Genomic DNA, 21,107 nt, shown 5'->3' with positions numbered 1-21,107 from the left:
ATGCAAATAGGAAACCATATGTGTTTATAAAAATAAGCATGGTGGTGTTCTCAGCCATGGTTAGAGATAAAATCCAAAATCAAAAGCATCTGTAAGTCTCCATGGCTTTTAAAAATATACTGCTCACAAAAATTAGGGGATATTTCAAAATAAATATGAAGCAATAAAATATCCCCTAGCCCTGGCCGGTCAGCTCAGCGGTAGATCGTCGGCCTAGCGTGCGGAGGACCCGGGTTTGATTCCCGGCCAGGGCACACAGGAGAAGCGCCCATTTGCTTCTCCACCCCTCTGCCGCGCTTTCCTCTCTGTCTCTCTCTTCCCCTCCCGCAGCCAAGGCTCCATTGGAGCAAAGATGGCCCGGGCGCTGGGGATGGCTCTGTGGCCTCTGCCTCAGGCGCTAGAGTGGCTCTGGTCGCAACATGGCAACGCCCAGGATGGGCAGAGCATCGCCACCTGGTGGGCAGAGCGTTGCCCCATGGTGGGCGTGCCGGGTGGATCCCGGTCGGGCGCATGCGGGAGTCTGTCTCTCCCTGTTTCCAGCTTCAGAAAAATGAAAAAAAAAATAAAAATAAAATAAAAAAAATAAAATATCCCCTAATTTTTGTGAACAGTATATAAAAGGTCCTGGCTGGTTAGTTGCATCAGTTAGAACATTGTCCCAAAACACCAAGGTTGTAAGTTTGATCCCCAGTCAGGGCACATATGGAAAGAGAGCAAAGAAGGCACAACGAAGTGGAACAACAAATGAATGTTTCTCTCTCTCTCCCCTGCCCCTACTTTCTCTTTCTGTTTTTCCAAAAAGATATAAACGGTGATGGGAGGAAATGACTTGGGGTGGTAAACACTATATAATATACAGAAGATGTATTACAGAATTGTACACCTAAAACTTATATAATTCTACAATATTAACAATGCCACCCCATTAAATTCAATAAATGTCTTAGCAAAAATCTGGCTCTCAAAGAAGCTATAAAAAAGATAAAGATAAAATATATGACTCAGTATATTTATTTAATTTTCTTTCCTTACTTACTCAAAGAGAGTTTTCCTAACATACTAATAGCAAAATAAAGTCAAATATAAATTATATTAGAGCTTACGAAAAGATGATTTGGAGAGTAGAAGCCTGCCAATTTTGTAGTAAGATTTCTTATCAAGATTATCTAGATATTCTGCTTCAAATCTAGAGTTAATTTCCTTAACACTTTTAAAATTACAGAGAGCTTTCATATCTAATATATTTTTTTTATTAAATCTTCAAAAAACATTTTTTTAAAAATGTGATTAAATCACTGCCTTACTTGGAACAGTTGCTCCCTGGGTAAAACACAAAATCTTTAACACCTTAAAGAACTTCCCTGATTTGTTCTTTGCTGCTCTTTAGCTGCATATCTCCTTACTTTATAATGTATACTCTATCGTATATTAGGTCTCTTTCAATTATTTGAATCAGTCATACTCTTCTAAACATCCCTGACATAGAATATTCATCTAACATGTTGACTCTTTTTGCATTAGAGCATTCATTACATAGTTTTGAGTTATTTTTTTTAATAAGCCATTTATATTTAGTTTCTCCACTTACATTAGAAGCCTTCTGAATGCTGGAAAGAGTCTGGCTTATTCATTATTACCATCTTGCCAGGCAACAATACAATGCCAATAACACAACAGATCTGTGTTTCTGTGCATGCTATCTCTCTGTCTGTCTGTCTCTCTGTCTGTCTGTCTCCCTTTCTCTCCATGTACAAATACTATATACAATAAATAAAGGAAGAAGTGTTTATATTAATTCTTTTAATTTCTAGCCAAAGAACCTACCTTGCAAAATATTTATGGGAGATAGGTTCTTGTTCAAATCTGGAAACTAAAGACCAAGTAGCTTTAAGGGAATCAGAAGTAGGCAAGTAGGAGAGAAGAGGCCTCTGCCTAATCTCTTTTTGGTGTAATCACGCAAATGAAATCTGGAAAACAATCAGATGGCAGACAATACAGCAAATTTACTATTTTCCCCAGTTTAGAAAATGAAGCCAATGAGAATAATAGGAGCTGAATAAATTTTCCCCAAGAAAACATATCTATTGAATATTAAGTTTAAGAATAGATACTTAAATGTTAATAGCTATCAAACAGCTAGTATTATAATGTTTTCTTCACAAGTATATTATAATGTTTCCTTCACAAGTACATATTAAACATAATCATATATTATATTGAAAGTCTATGACACTAACATAAACAGTAAAAGCAAGGAGGTTTTTATCACTTGAATTTTATAAAAAAACAACTTAGGATTCATTTTAACTAAAATATTTCACAATCTCATTAAAAATTAAAAGATTATATATATAAAATAAAATATATAGAGAAACACAAATGCTATGTTTTATGATATCATCAGTACACAATTATGCTTTATTTATCTTATTTCTTTAGTAATAGTTTTATTTGGAAAGACAAAATCTTCTAAATGTTTTTGAAAGATTGATACTTCTCAGTACTAAGAAGGATATGCAAAAGCAAATATTCTGGTTCATATTACTAGGATTATAAATTACTACAATCTCTTTAAAGGACAATTTGGAAATATGATAATCTGTAAAAGATGTAACTCTTTGTCTAAAAATGCATCTTAAAGAAATATTCCCAAAAATGTACAAAAGATAATGTTCTTGTGGCATTCCTTTTTAAAAGACATGGAAATAACCCAAGGACGCAAAGATGGGACATAAATCATGTTCTCAGCAAACAGATAGTACGCAAATGCTATAAGAATGTGTTAGCACTATGTGTGGAAAAAATAGTTGCCAAAGATAAAAACAGAAGTGATGCTTAAAACTATTTCTATGCAAAAATATCTTAAATATATATACATACCATGTCAAACACATTCAACTCTATAAGTGGATTTATATGAATGAAAAAGGTCATCCTTGAGATCTTATAGCTACTAAGAAGATAATATAAGACTATTTTAAAAAACAATTGTCCAATATATCTAAAAATTTAGATGGGAAATTTCTAGAAAAATGAAACTTACCAAAAATAAATAAAATAATAATTAGGAAATATGAATAAACATAACTCATAAAGTAATTAAAATTTTAATATAAAGTTTTTTCACACACAAAAAAACTTCTACAGTCAAATGGTTTCCCAAGTAGGTTATAAAAAATATTAATAAAAAGAAGTAATATGGATTATATAAAGCACTTACTAGAACAGAAAGAGGGAATTAATATTCCAACTTGTATCATGAGTCTATCCAACATAAATCTGACCAAAAATATTAAAAAACAGAGCTAAAATAATTCTATATAAAACTTTATCAAACCTAATCCAGTAATGTATGTAATAGGTAATACGTACATCCTGAACATGTTAAATTAATCCAGGAATTCTGGTTTAACATTTGAAAATCAATTAGTATAATTCATTGCATTAACTTAATAGAAAAATAAAATGGTCATCTTAATAATTTTAAAAATTATTCAAAAATTTAGAAATTTTAAACAGATATAGGAGGAAACTTTCTTAATCTGATAAAGATTACCTACAAAAGAAACATAATGCTTAATAGCAACATTTTATGATAATTAGGAATGAGACAAAGGTCAATTATCTCAACTTCTATGCAACACTGCCCTAAAGATTCAAGATAGGGCAATAAGGTAATATTTCTAAAAATTATAAGAAATGTATAAGAAGAAATGAACTCGTTCTAAATAACTGAGTTCCTACAAAATTAAAAAGAATCAATAAATAATTAACATTGATAAATTAGTTTTTCAAGTTCATGAAAGATCAACATACAAAAACTAGAGTTTGGAAATTATAGTACTTGCATTAGTATAATAAAATCAAACACCTAGGAATAAATCTAACAAAAGTCTGGCAAGATTTTCAAAATGAAAATTTTAATAATGTAGAAAAATGTAAAAGACCTAAAGAAAGTGACATATAGACAACCATAAATCAAAAACTTATTTTTTACCATGTTAATTATCCTTAAATTGACTTGTAGATTCAATGTCATCTTAATCAAATTTCAACAATATTTTAATAAAAATGAACAATTTGACTATAAAATTTATACCAAAGAGCAAAGATCCAGTTCATACAGTTATTCCAATAAAGACAAAAAATAGTCAAGTTGGAAGATCTACTCTAGTAAATATTAAGACCTATTTTAAATCTTTAGAAGTTAAGATGGGGTGTATGGTTTTAATAATAGATAAATAAATCAGTGAAACAGAACAAAGTCTGAAAAGAGACCTACTCATTCATGGTAACTTGATTTTTGACAAAGGTAGCATTACCAAACCATAGGAAAAAGACAGTCTTTCCAATAAACTAGCTCAAGATCAAATTTATATTTATATAAATAATAAAATATGACTCAGGTAAAATGTAAAACAATATAATGCTTAGAATACAATACAGAAAAATATCTCCATGACTTACAATAAATAAATGACTTGTCTTATTAAGTAAGATAAAAAAAATACTGTGGACTACTTAAAATTGATAACATTTGTTGATAAAAGATCACATTAAGGCTGTGTTAAGGCAAATCAAAGAGTGGGATAAAACAATTGCAAATATTCTCTAAGGGCTCAAATTCAGAATACATAAGGAACTTCTTATGAAATAATAAGACAAATAACTCAATGGTAAAATGGACATAATTTTTGAACAGGCACTTCAGAACAGCTATTCAAATGGCTAAAACTCATATAAAAGGGTGTTCAACTTGTTATTAATGAAGGAAATCCTTATTAAATCAATCCTGCAGATATTTCAAAAAATTTTCAATAAAAATATTATATATTGCTTTAATGAATAAAAATAATATGCAGTAGAAAATTTTATCTAATATGAAATTCTGTTATATTAATGTGAGTGTCCAACTGGAATATATAAATATTTTTTTATAATATTCTCAGCAATCTTGCCTAATATATCTAGCATATCTGTACTTTCAATAACCATGACAATGAAATAGTCTCAGATTAGATGTTTTAGGGATAGAATTACTGTTTATGGTTTGTGATGTTAGGAAGCAAAATTAGGGCAAAAAGGCACAAAAAGTTCTGATGTTTATTTAATTCAAAGTTAAAATAATGTCATTTTCAAATAGCGCATTGTAATTTTTTAATTCATGTTTGAGAAACTGCCCCATATAAATCACTGTAATGAAAGACCATTTGCTTAGGAAATATCCATAAATAAAACATGCATTAGTTTAGAATGATTTAATCTCTTGTGTTGAAACTAAGTATATTTCAGAGTCTAGGGATAAATACTGATCACCTAAAACAGAAAATTTAAACTGCAACTCACAAAATACTAAAACCAGATATTATGGAGAGGCAGAATGACACAATGACTAATTTAGGCTTAAGAGTAGACAGTCTGAACTCGAATTCCAGTTTCTCTAATCATTAGCTTTTTAATTTCCCTAATTGTTCTCATTTGTGAATTGGAAAATATAAATAAAATCCACTTAACTACATCTGGTGAAGTTATGGGATAACACATGCGACACAGGTATAGACAAGAAATCATTTGCACAAGTCAAATAAGAAAATCAGTCTTCTATCTTAGTATTTTTAATTTTCAAACTAGGCTAGATTAGTGCAATAGGTAAGTACCCAACTAATTTTTCATAAATTTCTTTTTCAGCAGTAGCACTATTTCTGAAAATCATACTTGATTCATTGGATCCTCTAAGATTGTACAGAATATATGCTCAACCAAAGTGAAAAGCTGAATATTATCTACTCAATTAAGAATATTTAGAAAAAGTATTTTAGTAGTTCTAATTTAAACTGAGAAAAAGAACATTGCACTTGTCACCAAAAAACAAAAAAGAAATGCACTCTGTGTTTTAAAAAAATATGTTATTTAATATGGGTGTAAGTGCATGTAGTTTAAATGGTCAATTAAACAAATACAAGATTTTAAAATATGTTTAAACCAAAAATTGTATCAGTGGGTTTTATCTCGGATTATTAAAAACAAAAGGGAAACTATAAATTGGTATTAGTACAGTGTATTTTTACTGGATTGCTCAGGACTCTCACTGAATTGTTAATATCAAGATCAATATTCTTTACCTGGAAAGAATGGTGGCAGATGGCTGGCATTTCTCAGTGAGGTGTTTAGGCTAAGCATAATACATCAAACATGCAACTTTCTTTTCAAGCTATGACACTATTATATTATCTTAGGCAAATTACTTATTTCTCGGAGCTTGTTTCTTTACTGTTAAATGTAGATAATCACATCTTTTTATCTAATTTTCACAATTGTTTTGAAGGATCAAATGAGGTCATGCATGTAACTACGCTTTGTAAACAGCTGGACACCACACCATGGTAAACCTTTTTTTTTTTAAATAAAGAGAAGGGGAATAAACTTTGCCAATATTTAGCTTCAACAAGCTAAATTTATGTATCCATATTAGCCATGTAACTATAAATTTCTTCTTCCTTCTAAAATGCAAAATTATTTAGAAGACTTTCAAACTGATTTAACATTTGGAAATTATGCAGTGTCCTAAGTATGGCTCTTCATTATAAAATCAGTTATCAAAGGGCTCTTTTTAAATCCATTTTGTTGTATAAGTCAACAAAACCAGGAAGTTAATTCTGGAAAAATGGTGAAGATTGACATAGCTTCTAGCTTTTATTTATTATTCCAAGGTATAAATATAAATCCTTAATTTGTTGAAATCATTAAATTAGTTTAATCTTAATCTTCTTTAATTCATTTATTTATATTTGTTGAGCATCAACTATTTTCAGGTCCTTCATTTGACACAAAGAAATATAAGGCATGGCCACTATCCTCAAGGGTTTACTGAGTGGGGGTTATAGACAAGTACAGTTACACTATAGCAGTGGTTCTCAAAGTGTTGCACCAGGACGCACTGGTGCACCCTGGAAGATTTCCAGGTGCGCCTTATGGTATTCCAGAGAAATATGTGCCTGTTGGGGACCAAAAAACCAACAGGGTTTTTGGAGTTTAGATTTTGGGGGGACAGAGGTGTGAGGAATTGGCTGTAAACTGACAGTCTGCCCAACCCCCCACCTCACTTGCCTGATTAGGTTGCAAAAGGCTGTTAAACTGTGGTGCTGGATTGTTTACACTACCCCTCATGTTCCCCGGAAAGACTGGAGGCAAGTTTCTTCTATCTTTTGTTTGGTGTAAAGTTAAGATGATATGTATGGTGGGGGTTTTCTGCACTCAACACAAGAGTAAAAAGAGAGGAATTCTTCAATGTATTGATGAGGAAATGAGAGTTTGCCTTTTAAATATATGCCCAAACATTAAAGAAATCACTAGGACACATCAGGCTCATGTTTCTCATAAACACAAGAATGAAAAAACTTAACACATTCATGCCAGGACCTGCCGAATTTACTAAATCTTACTAAGGTCTACCGGAAAGTTCTGTCTGTTTTTGGAATAAAACACAATACAAATTTTTCTTACCATCAATAAACTTTATTAAATAATATAATTGCCATTATTATTAATGATTTCTTGCCAGCGTGAGGGCAAGTTGTATATCCCATTTTTGAAAAATGTTTTATCTTTTAATGCAAAAAATTGAACTTGTTTGATATCTTCTTCATTTTTGAATTTTTTGCCCTTCAAAAAATTTTGTAAGGACAAAAACAAGTGATACGAGGGTGCTAAGTCCAGGGAATATGATGGATGTGACAGACATGCTTCTGTAGCATTTCTTCCTTGTTGAAATTCATAAAAATTACAGTGGCGTAAATGAACTTTATCAGTAGCCATGGGTACACTATGGCTTCACACATAAGACTAACGTGAATCAACTTTGTTTTAGTTAATTTGCTATGTCAGTATGTATACATTAAGTGATAAAAATAGAGAGGCACACATGAGCCAAATAAACATGTGCTTACATGTCGAAACTTGTTGTGATAGAAATGGACAGAACTTTCCAGTAGACCTTATATAAAAAGATAACATTTTTGTCTTTTTTTATTTTTTAACCCCTCTTTTTTACAAATTCTAAAAAGCATAACTCAAAAAAATGTAACATAAAAATGTTTTTTTAATGTCAGAATAAATTTAATTTTGTCATATTTATTTTGTTTAATTACCATAAAAGTACGCTTGGACTTTATATTTTTTCCTTTAATATTTGACTTAATTATTATAACATTTCTCAGAAATTTGTATATAGTGCACCTACAATTATTTGCAGGATTTTAAATGTGCCCCGACTTTAAAAAGTTTGAGAACCACTGCACTATAGTGTAGTAAATGCTATGGTTGAAGTATCCACAGGTTGTTACGCAAGCACTGAATAAAAGCTCAAAACATCCCAGGAGTTTAGGAAAGACTCCTAGAGAAGGTATCAGCTGACATGAGCCTCAAATGGGTTAGCAGATCAATTAAAGGGCAGTCAAGGAGACTGGTTATTTCTAGCAGAGAATATACTATGGAGGGAGAAAAGAATTTAGAAAAAGGGAGAAAAGCAATGATGCATCAGGGGAAGTGTGAACAGGTCAGTAAGATTGGCATTGTGAAAGACTAGAGACGAAAGAGTTTCGGATATTGAGAAAATGAACTTAAAGAAATAAACAGGAACCATTTAATAAAGAATGTCAGGTGCAATTAAAGGACTCAAGGCATCTTATTATTAAATATATATATAAAAAGAGGACCTTCAAAAGATTTTCAGCAGAGGAGGCACTTGATGAGCTTGGTTTTAGAAAGATAACTCTGGCTATGGTGTGAAGAATATACTAAAAAAGAAGACTGCAAGAGAGGGGGACTTAAATAGGGACTCTGAACTCTGAATATCATTTCCCACACAGAAAACAAAGACTCATAAAGATTAAATAAATTGCCCCAAATCACACAGATCATAACTGGCAAAGTTGAATTTCACTCAAAGCTCTGTACAACTCTGGTATGCTCTTACAAACCAAGAAAACTGCCTATCGTAAAAAAAAAAAAAAAAAAGCTATAATGCAACCAACCCTAAGCATTTGGAGAATAGTAGCCAAACAGTGCAGGAAAAGCAATGGTATGGTCAGGTCTACATCAACAAAATCAACTACAGTGGTGAGCAATTATCTAGTGAATTAAGGACCATCTGGATAATCCTGGCAAAAGCAGATTTAGTGCCTGAGTCATTCAGATAATTGTGCAAACAATGTGCCTGCTCTGGCTGAGTAACCTGATCATTAATACTTCCATAGTATGTTTGCCCTGTGGCATTTTTGAAATGGGCAGTGGTAGCTCAGAAAGAATTAAGGTACTATTCATTTCGTGGGAGAGCTGCATAAATAATAATGGGATCTTAATAGACTGTAAGTGCGTTTTATATGTCCCCAGGAGCCATTTCATCACAAAGGGATATATATACATAAGCTAAATCTCACTTCAAAGAAGAAATGAAGTTCAGCAATATCACCCTTACATGTATGTTTTTATATTCAATTTAACATCAGGTAGCAGAAAGTTTTCTGAGCCTTAAAGCAATAACAGATACTACTGCAAATAGATTCATAGGTTAAACTACAATAAAGTTACAGATTTCTATATGTCTAGAACATAAAATACAAAAGGTGAAAAAAAAAGGTGAGAAAAATTTTTACAGTATATATAATAGATTTTTTATTAAAGAAAACATGAATACTCCAATAAAGAAATAATCAAATATAATCCACAAGTTAAGAAATACACAGAACCAATAAACATGAACACATTTCTTGAACTCATTCAAAATTATAGAAGTACAACTTAAAAGAATAACTAAATACAATTTTTACTCAAAATAGTCAATTTTTTAAAGCACAATTCCAAGTGTTAATAAGAATATAGCCATATTGGGCCCTGGCTGGGTAGCTCCATTGGTTGGAGCATCCTCCTGATATACAAAGGTTGCCAGTTAGGGCATGTACAAGAATCAACAAATGTATAATTGGAACAAGTTGATGTTTATTTTTTTTTCCTCTCTCTAAAATCAATTTTTTCAGTGAGAGGAAGGGAGGCAGAGAGACTCCCGCATGTGCCCTGACCAGGATCCACCCAGCAAGCCCACTAGGGGGTGTGGCTCTGCCCATCTGGGGCATTGCTCCATTGCTCAGCAACTGAGCTCTTTCCTAGTGCCTGAGGTGGAGGCCTTCAGCTCTCAGGGCCAACTCACTTCAATCGAACCATGGCTACAGGAGAAGAAGAGAGAGTGGAGAGAGAGAGAGAGAGAGAAGCGAAAGGGAGAGGGGTGGAGAAGTAGATGGTCACGTCTCCTGTGTGCCCTAACTGGGGATTAGAATCCAGGGCTTCCACACTCTGGGCCAATACTATACTATTGAGCCAACCAGCCAGGGCTATTAAAATCAATTTTTAAAAAAGAAAGAATATTGCCATATTGGTTTATACTGAGTATCAATTTGTATATGAACCTTTTTCTGGGGCTATCTGGAATAAGCATTAGGTATCTGGATATATTTATGTGTTTGACAAGATAATATGTAAGAAGTTATTGTAAGTAAATGATCAGAAATGCAAAGATTAATATATACTTATATTTATTTTCATAAGGGTGAAAGACCAGATACAACCATAAGACTATATAAAAAAATATTTAGTAGCCATAAAAATATGCCTAGGAACATTAACTGAAAAAAATAAATTTTTATGTTATGATTATTTATTTTTTAGCGAGAGAGAGAGGAACAGACAGGCAGAGAGGTGAAAGCATAAATCTTTCATTGCAACAGTTTAGTTACTCATTGATTGCTTTCTCATATATGCCTTGACCAGAGGGCTACAGTAGAGCTAGGGAACCCTTGCTCAAGCCAGTGACCTTGGGCTTCAAGCCAGCAACAATGGGGTTATATCTATGATCCCACGCTCAAGTCAGCGACCCCGTGCTCAAGCCAGATGAGCCCACACTCAAGCCTGTGACCTCGGGGTTTCAAACCTGGGTTTTCTACATCCCAGGCCAATGCTCTATGCCCTGTGCCATGGCCTGGTCAGGGTATGATGTTAAACAGGAAAAAAGGTAGTGAATATTCACTCTAATCCCAATTCTGTAAATTTTTATAAATATTCATGAAAAGAAGTAAACAGGGAACATTTAATGAAGGATGTCAGGTACAATGAAAAGGACTCAAGGCATCTTATAATAAAAAAAAACAAGAGGACCTTCAAAAGATTTTCATCAGCAGAGTAGATCTCTCTGCATAGAATTTTCTTTTATTTCCAACTTTTCCTAAAAGATTATTTTCTCATAATTATAAAAATGTTATTTTAAAGTAATATTAAATTAACATACCTTTGAATACAATTTTACACAATAGGTCATTCATACAACCATAATGAAATGTCCCATCCACTTGCTATATTTTCAATGACACACAACTGCTTAATCCTATTCTCAGAATTTGAACCCAAATATTCTTGATCCAAAGATAGTACTTTTTAAGATACGAAGTAAAGCACAGCAAAAGTTTCAAAGCAGAGTAGAACTAATAATATAAATTAACAATATATTATATCAATAATAATATTCAGCATTAAGATGAAAAGATTAAAGCAGAGAGACATATACATTTGATAAATTGCCTACAGCACAAATTCAGGCGTGTAATAACAGATGAAACTGGTATCACACACACAAAAAACCAGAGAAACATACAAACTGGAGTTGAGAATAAAAAATAAATAAATTAGTTACTGAATAGATAGTGGGCATTTTGATGTAGGAGAGAGAAAGTCTTAAAAAATTAATTACAAACCTTTGCTAAAAACCAGTTTAAGGGTGATGATTATTGATAGGGAAAAAGCAAAAGCTTATTTTCACTATGTACATTATCATTACTGCAAACAGTACTTCTACTGATAGCTATTATTTATGAGTAATTACTATAGACTAAGCCCTATCTTAAATATGACACATGTATTTTCTCACTTAATGTCCAAATAAACCACAAAAACTGAGGTAAATGTTTTTATATCTGACTTACTGACATTCACTTATCTGCATAATGATACATAAATATTTACATATGTAGGTTTCCACCCAAAGCCTGTGCTCTTAGCCACTAGCATAGCATTTTGGAATGGCTAATAAAGAAGAGATTAGAAGAAGAAATGCAGAAGGAGAATTTTATTTCCAATAAAATAAATTTTCATTACTTTGGGGGGGTCATTAAAAAGCTAGAAGCAAGAAGAAGAGAAAGGAGGAATGCAAAGAACGGATGGTAGAAAAAGTAAGAGAAAAATTATGATACCAGATCATTGTTGTATCAAGTAAAATTTCAAGAAGATGGAACAATATGGAAAATGGCAGATTGGAAGTGATGAAAATGAACAATATATCAATAATAGAATACAAACATTTGACATGAAGAAGCAGAGCTTATGGATAAGTTAGGGAGGATGGATTCTGTGATAGGACAGACCATGGCCAATTTACATGTAGAAATGAATATGAATGGGAAATGAAAATGAAAATGGATGGACATTGTTGATTTTTTAAAAGGCAATTACATGGCATGTTTTGTCTAGAGAAATATGAGTTTTCTTTCTTTCATCTTGATCTCTAGTTGGCCTCAAGGGGCACAAGATATGAGAGAATATATAGAATAACCTGTACAAAGTCATAACCTTTATTGGAAAATTGAATCATTCTGTGGAAGGATATAGAAACACTACTGTCATCCACTTTTCCTCATGCAAAGAATAATGAAACCAAAGGCAGTTTCCAAAAGTAGTTCTCAAAACATAGCCTTCTGTCAACTAATAATTTATTCCCAGTAATTGCTGCATCTATCTAAACAACTCCTTATGATAACGCTTCCTGGATAAGAATCTTTAAGCCTACTTAGAACTGTATCCAATGGTAATTGTCTTGTCTTCCAAAGGACTTCCTAGCTAATTAGAAGACAAGTCACACTACAATAAGCTTGAAGAAACAAAATAAGACTGTGTCTAAATAACTGAATAACATTGGCCTGTATTATTACTGGTATTAACATTGACCAAATTTTGTCACCAGGACCAAAAACCGTAAGAAGCTGAAATATTCTATTTGAAAAAAAACTGCTACACAATATAATTCAAGTTAGGTTGTTAGAAAATTAGGGTTAAAATGATGGATTTTTGGAAGATTGTAGGCACATTACCTGTGTCCTTTAAATCCTAGTTTACTCATCTAAGAAAATGGAAATGTTACTAACAGAATTAAATAATTTCAGTCAATGGAAAAAATAAATGCACATACATTTATAAAAAAAAAAAGTCCATGTAGCACAAATTGATATGATGTGAAACAGCAGTACTGTACAAGTTTAAATATCAGGTCCACAAGTAAAATTTATACAGAGAAACATATTGAAACTACTCCAAAGATTCTAAGGGTCCCTTAGTCCTACATCCTATAAAGCAGGTGGATCCTTTTGCCCCAGATCCTTAAATGCTGATAGCTATAAGTTACCATCCAAATAAATTTACTACTGAACATCAAGGTACAGGCATAAGCAAACCATTATGCTCTAATGAGTTTAATAAAGTATCCCAGATACGACATGTATTTTTTTTATATGTATGTTATATTTCAAGCTGGTAAGGTTCGTAGGTATACCATGAAGCTGAAAAATGCAGGAAAATAGATGAATATCAAATAGCACTCTACGAATGTATTCGTAACAATATTTGGAATTATTGATCTTCATGTGCACTGCAGAAACATTGTTTCATGCCGGGCTTCCTCAGACTGAGCCTATCTTTTTCGGCTTTTTCGGCCGGCGGAGAATCTCAGTCCTTTTGCCCCTCCCACTCAGTTCCTCCAGATTGCTTCAGAAGGCCAAGGCAGCCTGCTCGGCAGCAGGCGAACAGGGCTGGGTGTGCAGGAGCTATATATAGCTCCACCTTGGAGATGTGCACACACAGATGCCCATGCTGGATCTGGCATGCGTAAATGAGAAAAGATTGCAGCTCTCCACAATCTCTCTTTCCCATTACCCCAATTTTTCAGTCATTTTCAAAGCTAGGTGTCATCAGCTCCCGAAAGTGATGCAGCAGGGTCTAATTTCTCTGCAGTTCTTCTGCCTACTGCTTCCAGCAATCTGACTCTGGCAGGAACCGGCACTGGGCCAACACCTACCTCCCAGATGCGGTCACCCAGGGAGGCTGCCTCGCATCCACCGCGAGCTCATCCGGGCACAATTACCCGACTCGGGGAATCCCCGTGGATAAACCCACCTTTCAGAAACTAGGCGAGAAGGTGGTTCCCAGGAGACAACGCCAGGCTAGGAGAGAAGAGGCAAAGCCTTTGCTGTCTCTCCCCTGCTCAGTCTGCCGCAGAGCTGGGAGAAGGGTCCATGTCCTCTCAATAGAGGCGCAATTAATCCAAACATAGCCCTCGAGTTGCAGGATTTTCCCCCAGCCCCCACTCTCGAAGGGAGCCAGCTTTTAGCAGAGGAAACAAACAAGCCCCTTTTCCACTCAGCGCTGTCATTCCCGATTTTTTTTTCTGGGATGTGCTAGAGTCTAGAGGCAAGGTAGCAGAGGGAGAAGGGTAGGTACGGACGGCGCGGGGAGGAGAGCTCTTCCCGATCTAGAAGACGCACGAGTTCCCGGGGCGACACGTCTGCTCCCCCAGACCCTCCCCACCCGGCCGACAAGGCACGTCTCCGCGGCGTCACCGGCGGTGGGAGCAGAAGCCTGAAAGTTGAGGAGACACAGATGGGGGCTCGTCCCCTCTGCTCCGGCACTGCCGCCCCCTCCGCCCGTGACCCGGGGCTGCAGCATCCTGCGCACCTCCTTCCCAGCACCAGACTCCCTGCACCCCAGTCATTCACGACCAAAGCTGCAGCGACCTCATGGAGATTTGGGGGTGACGAAGGCGGGGCAAGATTGGGGGAAGGGAAAGCAACAGTAGCGTAAAAATACGCATTTTTTTTTACCCTATCTGCAAAGAAGGAAAAGTCCTGTCTCCTACCTGTTCCCTGCTCCTGCTCGCCCGGCGCGGCACAGCTGGACCATCACCTACAGGTTTCCCACTTCCGCTGCAAACACCTGAGAGCGCATCTCCCCAGCCGGCGCCCCTCCACGCCTGGGTCGAGCCCACCAGAGCTACTTGACAGCAGACGCCGGGCCTTTTAGAGCGGTTATTGGCGTCGCGGGGAAAGTGGGGCGGACACCGAAGAGAAATCCGCGTCTCTGATTGGAAAGAGTGGATGTCACTCTCATCCCAGGACCAGGGCTTTGCGGACGAGGTAGCTGCTAAACCCAGCTGCAAAGGGTCTCTGCAGTGCTTGGAACCAAAATCGGCTGCTACTGGATCAAGGACCCCTAAGAAGAGGGAAACTGGTTTGATGACTTGTCATCTGAGACCCCAAGAGGGAAGGAGAGGCCAGACATGAGCAGACACCCAACACTTCCAGAGCCTCCCTGAAGGGACCATCTGCTCTAAGAGATTTGACAGGCAAAAATATCAGGGGCAATGCCTTGATAGAGAAGCAAGATCCTCGGTTAAGAATGGAGAAAAATAGGAAAATGCATATACTTATGTAAAAACTAAATCACAAGGGGGAAAAAAAAGAGATGAGAGTTTTGCTTATTAGTTTCAAGTTCCCATTTTTGTCTAAATGCAACATGTCAGTTTTTCATGTAAAGACAAGGTTAAACTGCTTATTCTATAGTACAGAGAGACTCCCACATATCCCCTGATAGGAGCAGTGTTTCAAATAGGAAAGTTTGCGTAATAACCTCTAAAGAAAAAGTGAAGGAAATTAGGACCAAACTGCATAAAGGACTTGCCTTGGTCAGTTCATTTGGTAGCAAAAGTCTTAAAATACCACCAGACTGACTGTCTGTTTCCTTTCTACTGATATTAGCTCATCAATCCGTTTGTGCTTAAATCCCAAGGCTGCAGAGCAGGGACAAGGCAATCCACACCTACGTGATCTCAAGTCTGCCTTTTAGGTTCAGGGCAAAACAACTTTGTGACCATCTTCCATCTTTGCCATTGGTCTAGGAGCAGTGAAATTCAAGGGACTACTTAAACAGGGAAAGTGACAGAAAGATCACAGGTAAAGTGGGGGGTAAAGAAGTGTCTTATTTTAGTGCCATATAAAAAACAATCTCCCTTCCAGGCTGTATTCTGTCTGCCAAATAGCCAAATTTTTCATCCACATTAATTAATTATCTTAACTAATGCTGAGCATAAGACACAACTCCCATTCTCAAGAGCTTGTGTCTAGTGACCTATTAGAGAATATGATACTATTATTAAATGCTAAATCACTTTAGGCTCTTAGCTTTAGTGCTATGATTGTTACTACTTTAGTGCTATGATTGTTACTACTATTAGGCCAGAGTCTTCCTAAAGTGTTCTCTTTATAAAACTGTAAAAAACAAATTAATGTTTTTGGAAGTGGAAGAGAACCCTACAGAGAATTTTCAGTGCTCAATATATATATATATTCTTATGCCAGGAATCCTCTTAACACTGAATGGGAATAACCAAAATGCAATGGCAAGTTTCAAAATCCCATCAGTCATGTTTCTACATAATATGGCCATTAGTCTTGCATTTCTACCTCAGGCACCTACACCAATTATCCCACTGAATTGGACAAATAAGTCATTACTTAGTGCATTTACTGAGCACTTATTCTATGCCACACCCAGTGTTAGATGCTAGGGTTCTAAACAAGAATAATACATTCAGCGTGTTAAAGAGGGACTCAGGAAGCAATTAAGAGAGTAAAACATTGTAACTGGGAATGTATAATATATATTTTCAACACTAATATTTCTTGATACCTAAACATTTGACACAATGAACTCCACAGATCTCCTCTGGATTTAAGCAGTGAAGAAAGGGAAGAATGCCATGCAGAGGACATAAATGAGCACTGAGGTTAGCACAGGAGTGGAAACAGAAAATCAAAAGAATTGTAAAGAAATCTCTGCTAGACTCACTCTCTTATTCTTTAATTCATTCATTCCTTCAGCAAACAGAGATGAATGAGATAGGCAGACTCTTATGAGCACATTCATTTTTTGTTCTTCAAACAATGATACTTTGTGTATTTACTGATATAATTACACATGACTTTGGAACATAATTTGGATAATTTCTATCTTGTCATCAGGCACCTCATATATGCTCAGTTAAAATAGGGTCTCTGTAGGTTATTGGTTATTATCTTAGAGAGAAAACCTGCATATCTTATGTATATCATTAGACACCAAAATATGTGCTGTAGAGCATTTTACATTTCCAAGTCACTTTCAGAAACAAATCCCCCTCTTTAGTAAGCAAGAGATTCATTATTAGCCCCATTTCACAACTGAGGAAATTTAAATAAGAAAAGAAATGTAAAGGTAATAAAAAATAAATGTGTATATAGTGCTTGCTATATAGAAGACATCCAGTACATACTTATTGGTGAATATATGGCTTATAAAATGTGAGAGTTTGAAAAACTATAGAAACCATTGAGTTTTACCCATTATACTATGAAGTAGAGATTCAGACATTATAATTTGACTAAGGTCATATACCTAGTCAGGGTCAAAGCTAAGTCTAGAACCCAGATCTTAGGGCAATTTATTTATTAATTTTTTCACCATAAAGTGCAATACCTTCTTCTGGTGTCTCTTTATAAGCAGAGTTCTTTCCATTTTTCCTTCCTGAACCACCTAGCCTCTTGAAGTTTTAAGGACCGACGGTGGCATACTCACCCTCTAGCATCTACAAAATACATGAAAGCATGTCACTTTAACTAGAAAGTAAGCAGAGCATAGTCAGTAGCCAACACTCAGTTCACTTGTCAATTTGGGGTTTGCCTCATGAGATTGGGATCAGAGTAATCCAGGCTGGTGTTGAGGTATAAAGAAAGCTAATGGAAATGGGTGGTCAGCTAGGCAGATTGCCTCAGACACCTATTGTCCCTAAAATGAGAAGAAAAGGACTGCAGAAACATTAATCTGATCCCCCTTATCTAACAGCCAGCCTTAGAACTTATTTGCAAACCTTCAAAAGACAGTAGAAAAAGTTTGCATTGTTCCCTGAATGGTTCTGATTCACCAATCGCTCAGAATTCCTTAGCACAATATATTGGGCATTACTTTGTTAAGCTTCCTTTGGCCTTATTATTGCATTTTTCTGCCATCCCTTGCTTCTTACAGTGTGCCTTGGCTTTCATTCTTGAAATATCCTAATTTCCTCCAACCAGTAATTAAATCTCAGTGCGAGGAGAGGAAACTCAGCGACAGTATAGCTTTCCACAGCATGCACATCTTTTCTTTCTCCTCTGCTCTGCCCACAAGTTTCTCACTTCAGAGCTTCCCAGCACAGTTGCTGGCATAACATGATATAGTAAAGAAGGGAGTGAATAAGGAAAAAGGGTGTTTTCCAATCAAAATTTCAAGCTCAACTCAACACAGCAGAAAGAAAAGAGAGGCTCTGCCCACCAGTTTGAAGGAGTCATGCTAAATCCAGACTATAGCATCTTAGAGATCATCACATCAGCCCACTGACCTAGCTCTTACAAAGCCAACTGTGAACAGAGGCAAAGAGATGCATGTGTGCGCACACACACCCCTACATTCTGGAAATATAGTCAGCAGCAGCAGCTTGCTCCTCACTCAGGGCCACCACAATCTTTTCAGAGATTAAGGATGAGATTAGAATGGCTTTTGTTTTGTGAGTGACTGCTGTGCACTGAAGGGGCAGATTTGCAGAAAAAACCCATGCTAATACTGCAAACCCATCATCATACAGATTCCATCATTTCACAATCGAGTTCACCAATTCTCTTTAATATTTAATATACAAGATAATAAAAATGTGTGTTAGTCCTTACTTCCTAGCCAATATGTCCTCCAAATTCTTTCTACTCATGGGACTCCTACAGAGAGGCCAATCTTCAATTGTTACACTGAAGTTTCAAGTCTCTATTACTCATGGAGAGGAGGCAGTCAGGTATTATTATGAACTCTCACTGTCAACCTTAATTAAGATGCCCTTTCTCTTCTATTCTAGCTGCCATTATAGATACTGAAAATTCCATTTTCTTTAGGATGTTCATGAAATGATGGATAACTTCAGCATCTGGAGTACTTGTAGGTTGGGACATTAGATCTTTGTTCTACTCTTCACCAGTAAGTAGCTAAGAAAAGAGAAACAGGACTTGAAGCTTTAGTTTCTTATGCTATAAAATGAGGGGCAAAGTTACATAATATAAAATTATTTGCTAAGAACATGGTGTCAGAATCTTTATAAAGATCATCTACCCAAGCATAGGTCCTACCCCCAAAACAAACAAAAGCAAAGAAAAGAAACAAAGGAAAGAATTTGTCCATTTCCTTCCAATAGATTCGCCTAAAGCTATTCATACTATTCCCCTCTTATGTGTTTCATACCTATTGGATCTGTGCTGACAATCCAATTTTTATTCTCAGTATTGATAAATTGTGTGTTTTCCCTTGTCAATTTTCCATGGTTTAAAATTTTTATTAATCCATTTTAAATATCAATTTTAACTTTAGTATTTTTCTCTAATGTATGTTTGTTTTGTGTTTTATTGATTTGTGTTCTTATGGTTATCGTTTCCTTCCTCTTACTTAGTTTTCTTCCTCTATGCTTGAAATGGAAGTATGTGTTATTGATTTTTCAGCCTTCCTTTTTTTAATATTTGGCTTTAAGGCTATAATATTTTCTTTAAGTAGTGCTTTAGTATATCTGACAAGTTTAATATGTCTTATCTTCATTGTTATTCAGTTCAAATATTCTCTAATGTCTGCTTTCTTTCTTTTTTGATCCAAAGATAACTTAAAAGTACATGGCTTAATTTATAGTCACTTCAGGTCTTTCTATTTATCTTTTTGTTTGAAAATGTTAGTTTAATTGTATTGTTTTCAAAAAAGTACTCTAAAAGAATTTCAACTTTTTATTGAGGCTTTTTTATAATGTAACATTTGCACTTTTAGTAAATGTCCCATTGTACTCAAAGAGAGTATGGAAGATCAGCTTCTGGTAATAGAGAAATAGGTACTACTGAATATCTACTCTGTACATAGATACAAACCATAAGCCTTGGGAGGAAGACAAAAACTACATGAGAGCACTGGAGAATAACCCTGAGCAGAAAGAACCTGAAGAGCTGTCTTTGTGTGGAAAAAAGAGACTGGCAGGCAGTGAGCTACCCAATTTATACAGCTTTGGGCTTCAGAAAAGGTCCCAGGAAGTTCCAAACAAAATAGATGGATCTTTATATTCAGGGGTTGACAAAAGTAGGCTTATAGTTGTTCATATGGAAAATAAATAATACAGTAATTAATAAATAATACAAAAATAAACTCTGTGTTTCACGTACTCACAACTGTAAACCTACTTCTGCCCCTCGCTGAATATTTACCTGGTTTAAAGAACTGAAGAACAGAGTTCTGGATAATAACAGAAGAAAGAAAATGAGACAGGGATATCCTGGAAAGGAGAGATTCAGAATGGTAGAGTACCCCAATTCAGAGTATAAACTCTACCCAAATCTTAACCTATCTCCGGAACCACATATATGCAGCACACAATCCAAGCAGCCAGATAAGGCTAAAAAAGAACTATATCAGGCTAATGGCCCTCACCCTCTGAAACCTGTAGACGTTACCTTATATGGCAAAGTCTTTGCAAAAGTGATTAAAGATCTTAATGTGGGGAGATTATCCTGGATTATCCAGCTGGGTCCTAAATGCAATCACATGTATTCTAAGAGTAAGACAGAATGAGATTTTACTATACACAGAGCAGAAGGTGACGTGAAGACAGAACAGAGAGAGATTTGAGGATATTGACCTTAAAAATGGAAGTAATGCAGCCATATGCCAAGGAATCCCTATACCATCAGAAGCTGGAAGAAGCAAAAAAACAAGAATTTTCCCTAAATTTCTGGAGGTAGGGTGGCCATGCTGACTCTTTGATTTTGGTCCAGTGATATTGATTTGGACATTCTGGACTCCAGAAGTATGAGAGAATACATTTTTGTTGCTTTAAGATATTTTGTTGATAAAAGTGAGAACACAATTATTTCTTTTTG

At 35.3% G+C, this 21,107-nt stretch overlaps 1 protein-coding gene across 4 annotated transcripts in view; it reads right to left on the bottom strand.

Annotated features, from left to right (window-relative positions):
- Nucleotides 1–15,155, bottom strand: part of CNTN1 (contactin 1) — a 374,840-nt gene extending 359,685 nt beyond the window's left edge. For 3 of the 4 annotated variants that reach the window (XM_066368970.1, XM_066368969.1, XM_066368972.1), the window contains exon 1: nucleotides 15,005–15,155. The gene's annotated coding sequence lies outside the window, so the exon portion shown is untranslated. Of the gene's footprint in view, nucleotides 1–14,265; nucleotides 14,318–15,004 lie in introns of those variants that run through there. The other variant, XM_066368971.1, reaches the window with a different exon arrangement.
- Between the last annotated feature and the right edge of the window lie 5,952 nt (nucleotides 15,156–21,107).

Source organism: Saccopteryx leptura, chromosome 2 (assembly GCF_036850995.1).
Source record: "Saccopteryx leptura isolate mSacLep1 chromosome 2, mSacLep1_pri_phased_curated, whole genome shotgun sequence".
In the NCBI taxonomy this organism is placed as follows: Eukaryota; Metazoa; Chordata; class Mammalia; order Chiroptera; family Emballonuridae; genus Saccopteryx; species Saccopteryx leptura.
Note: the sequence above shows the minus strand (reverse complement) of the source record. Positions and strands in the feature narration are given on the sequence as shown.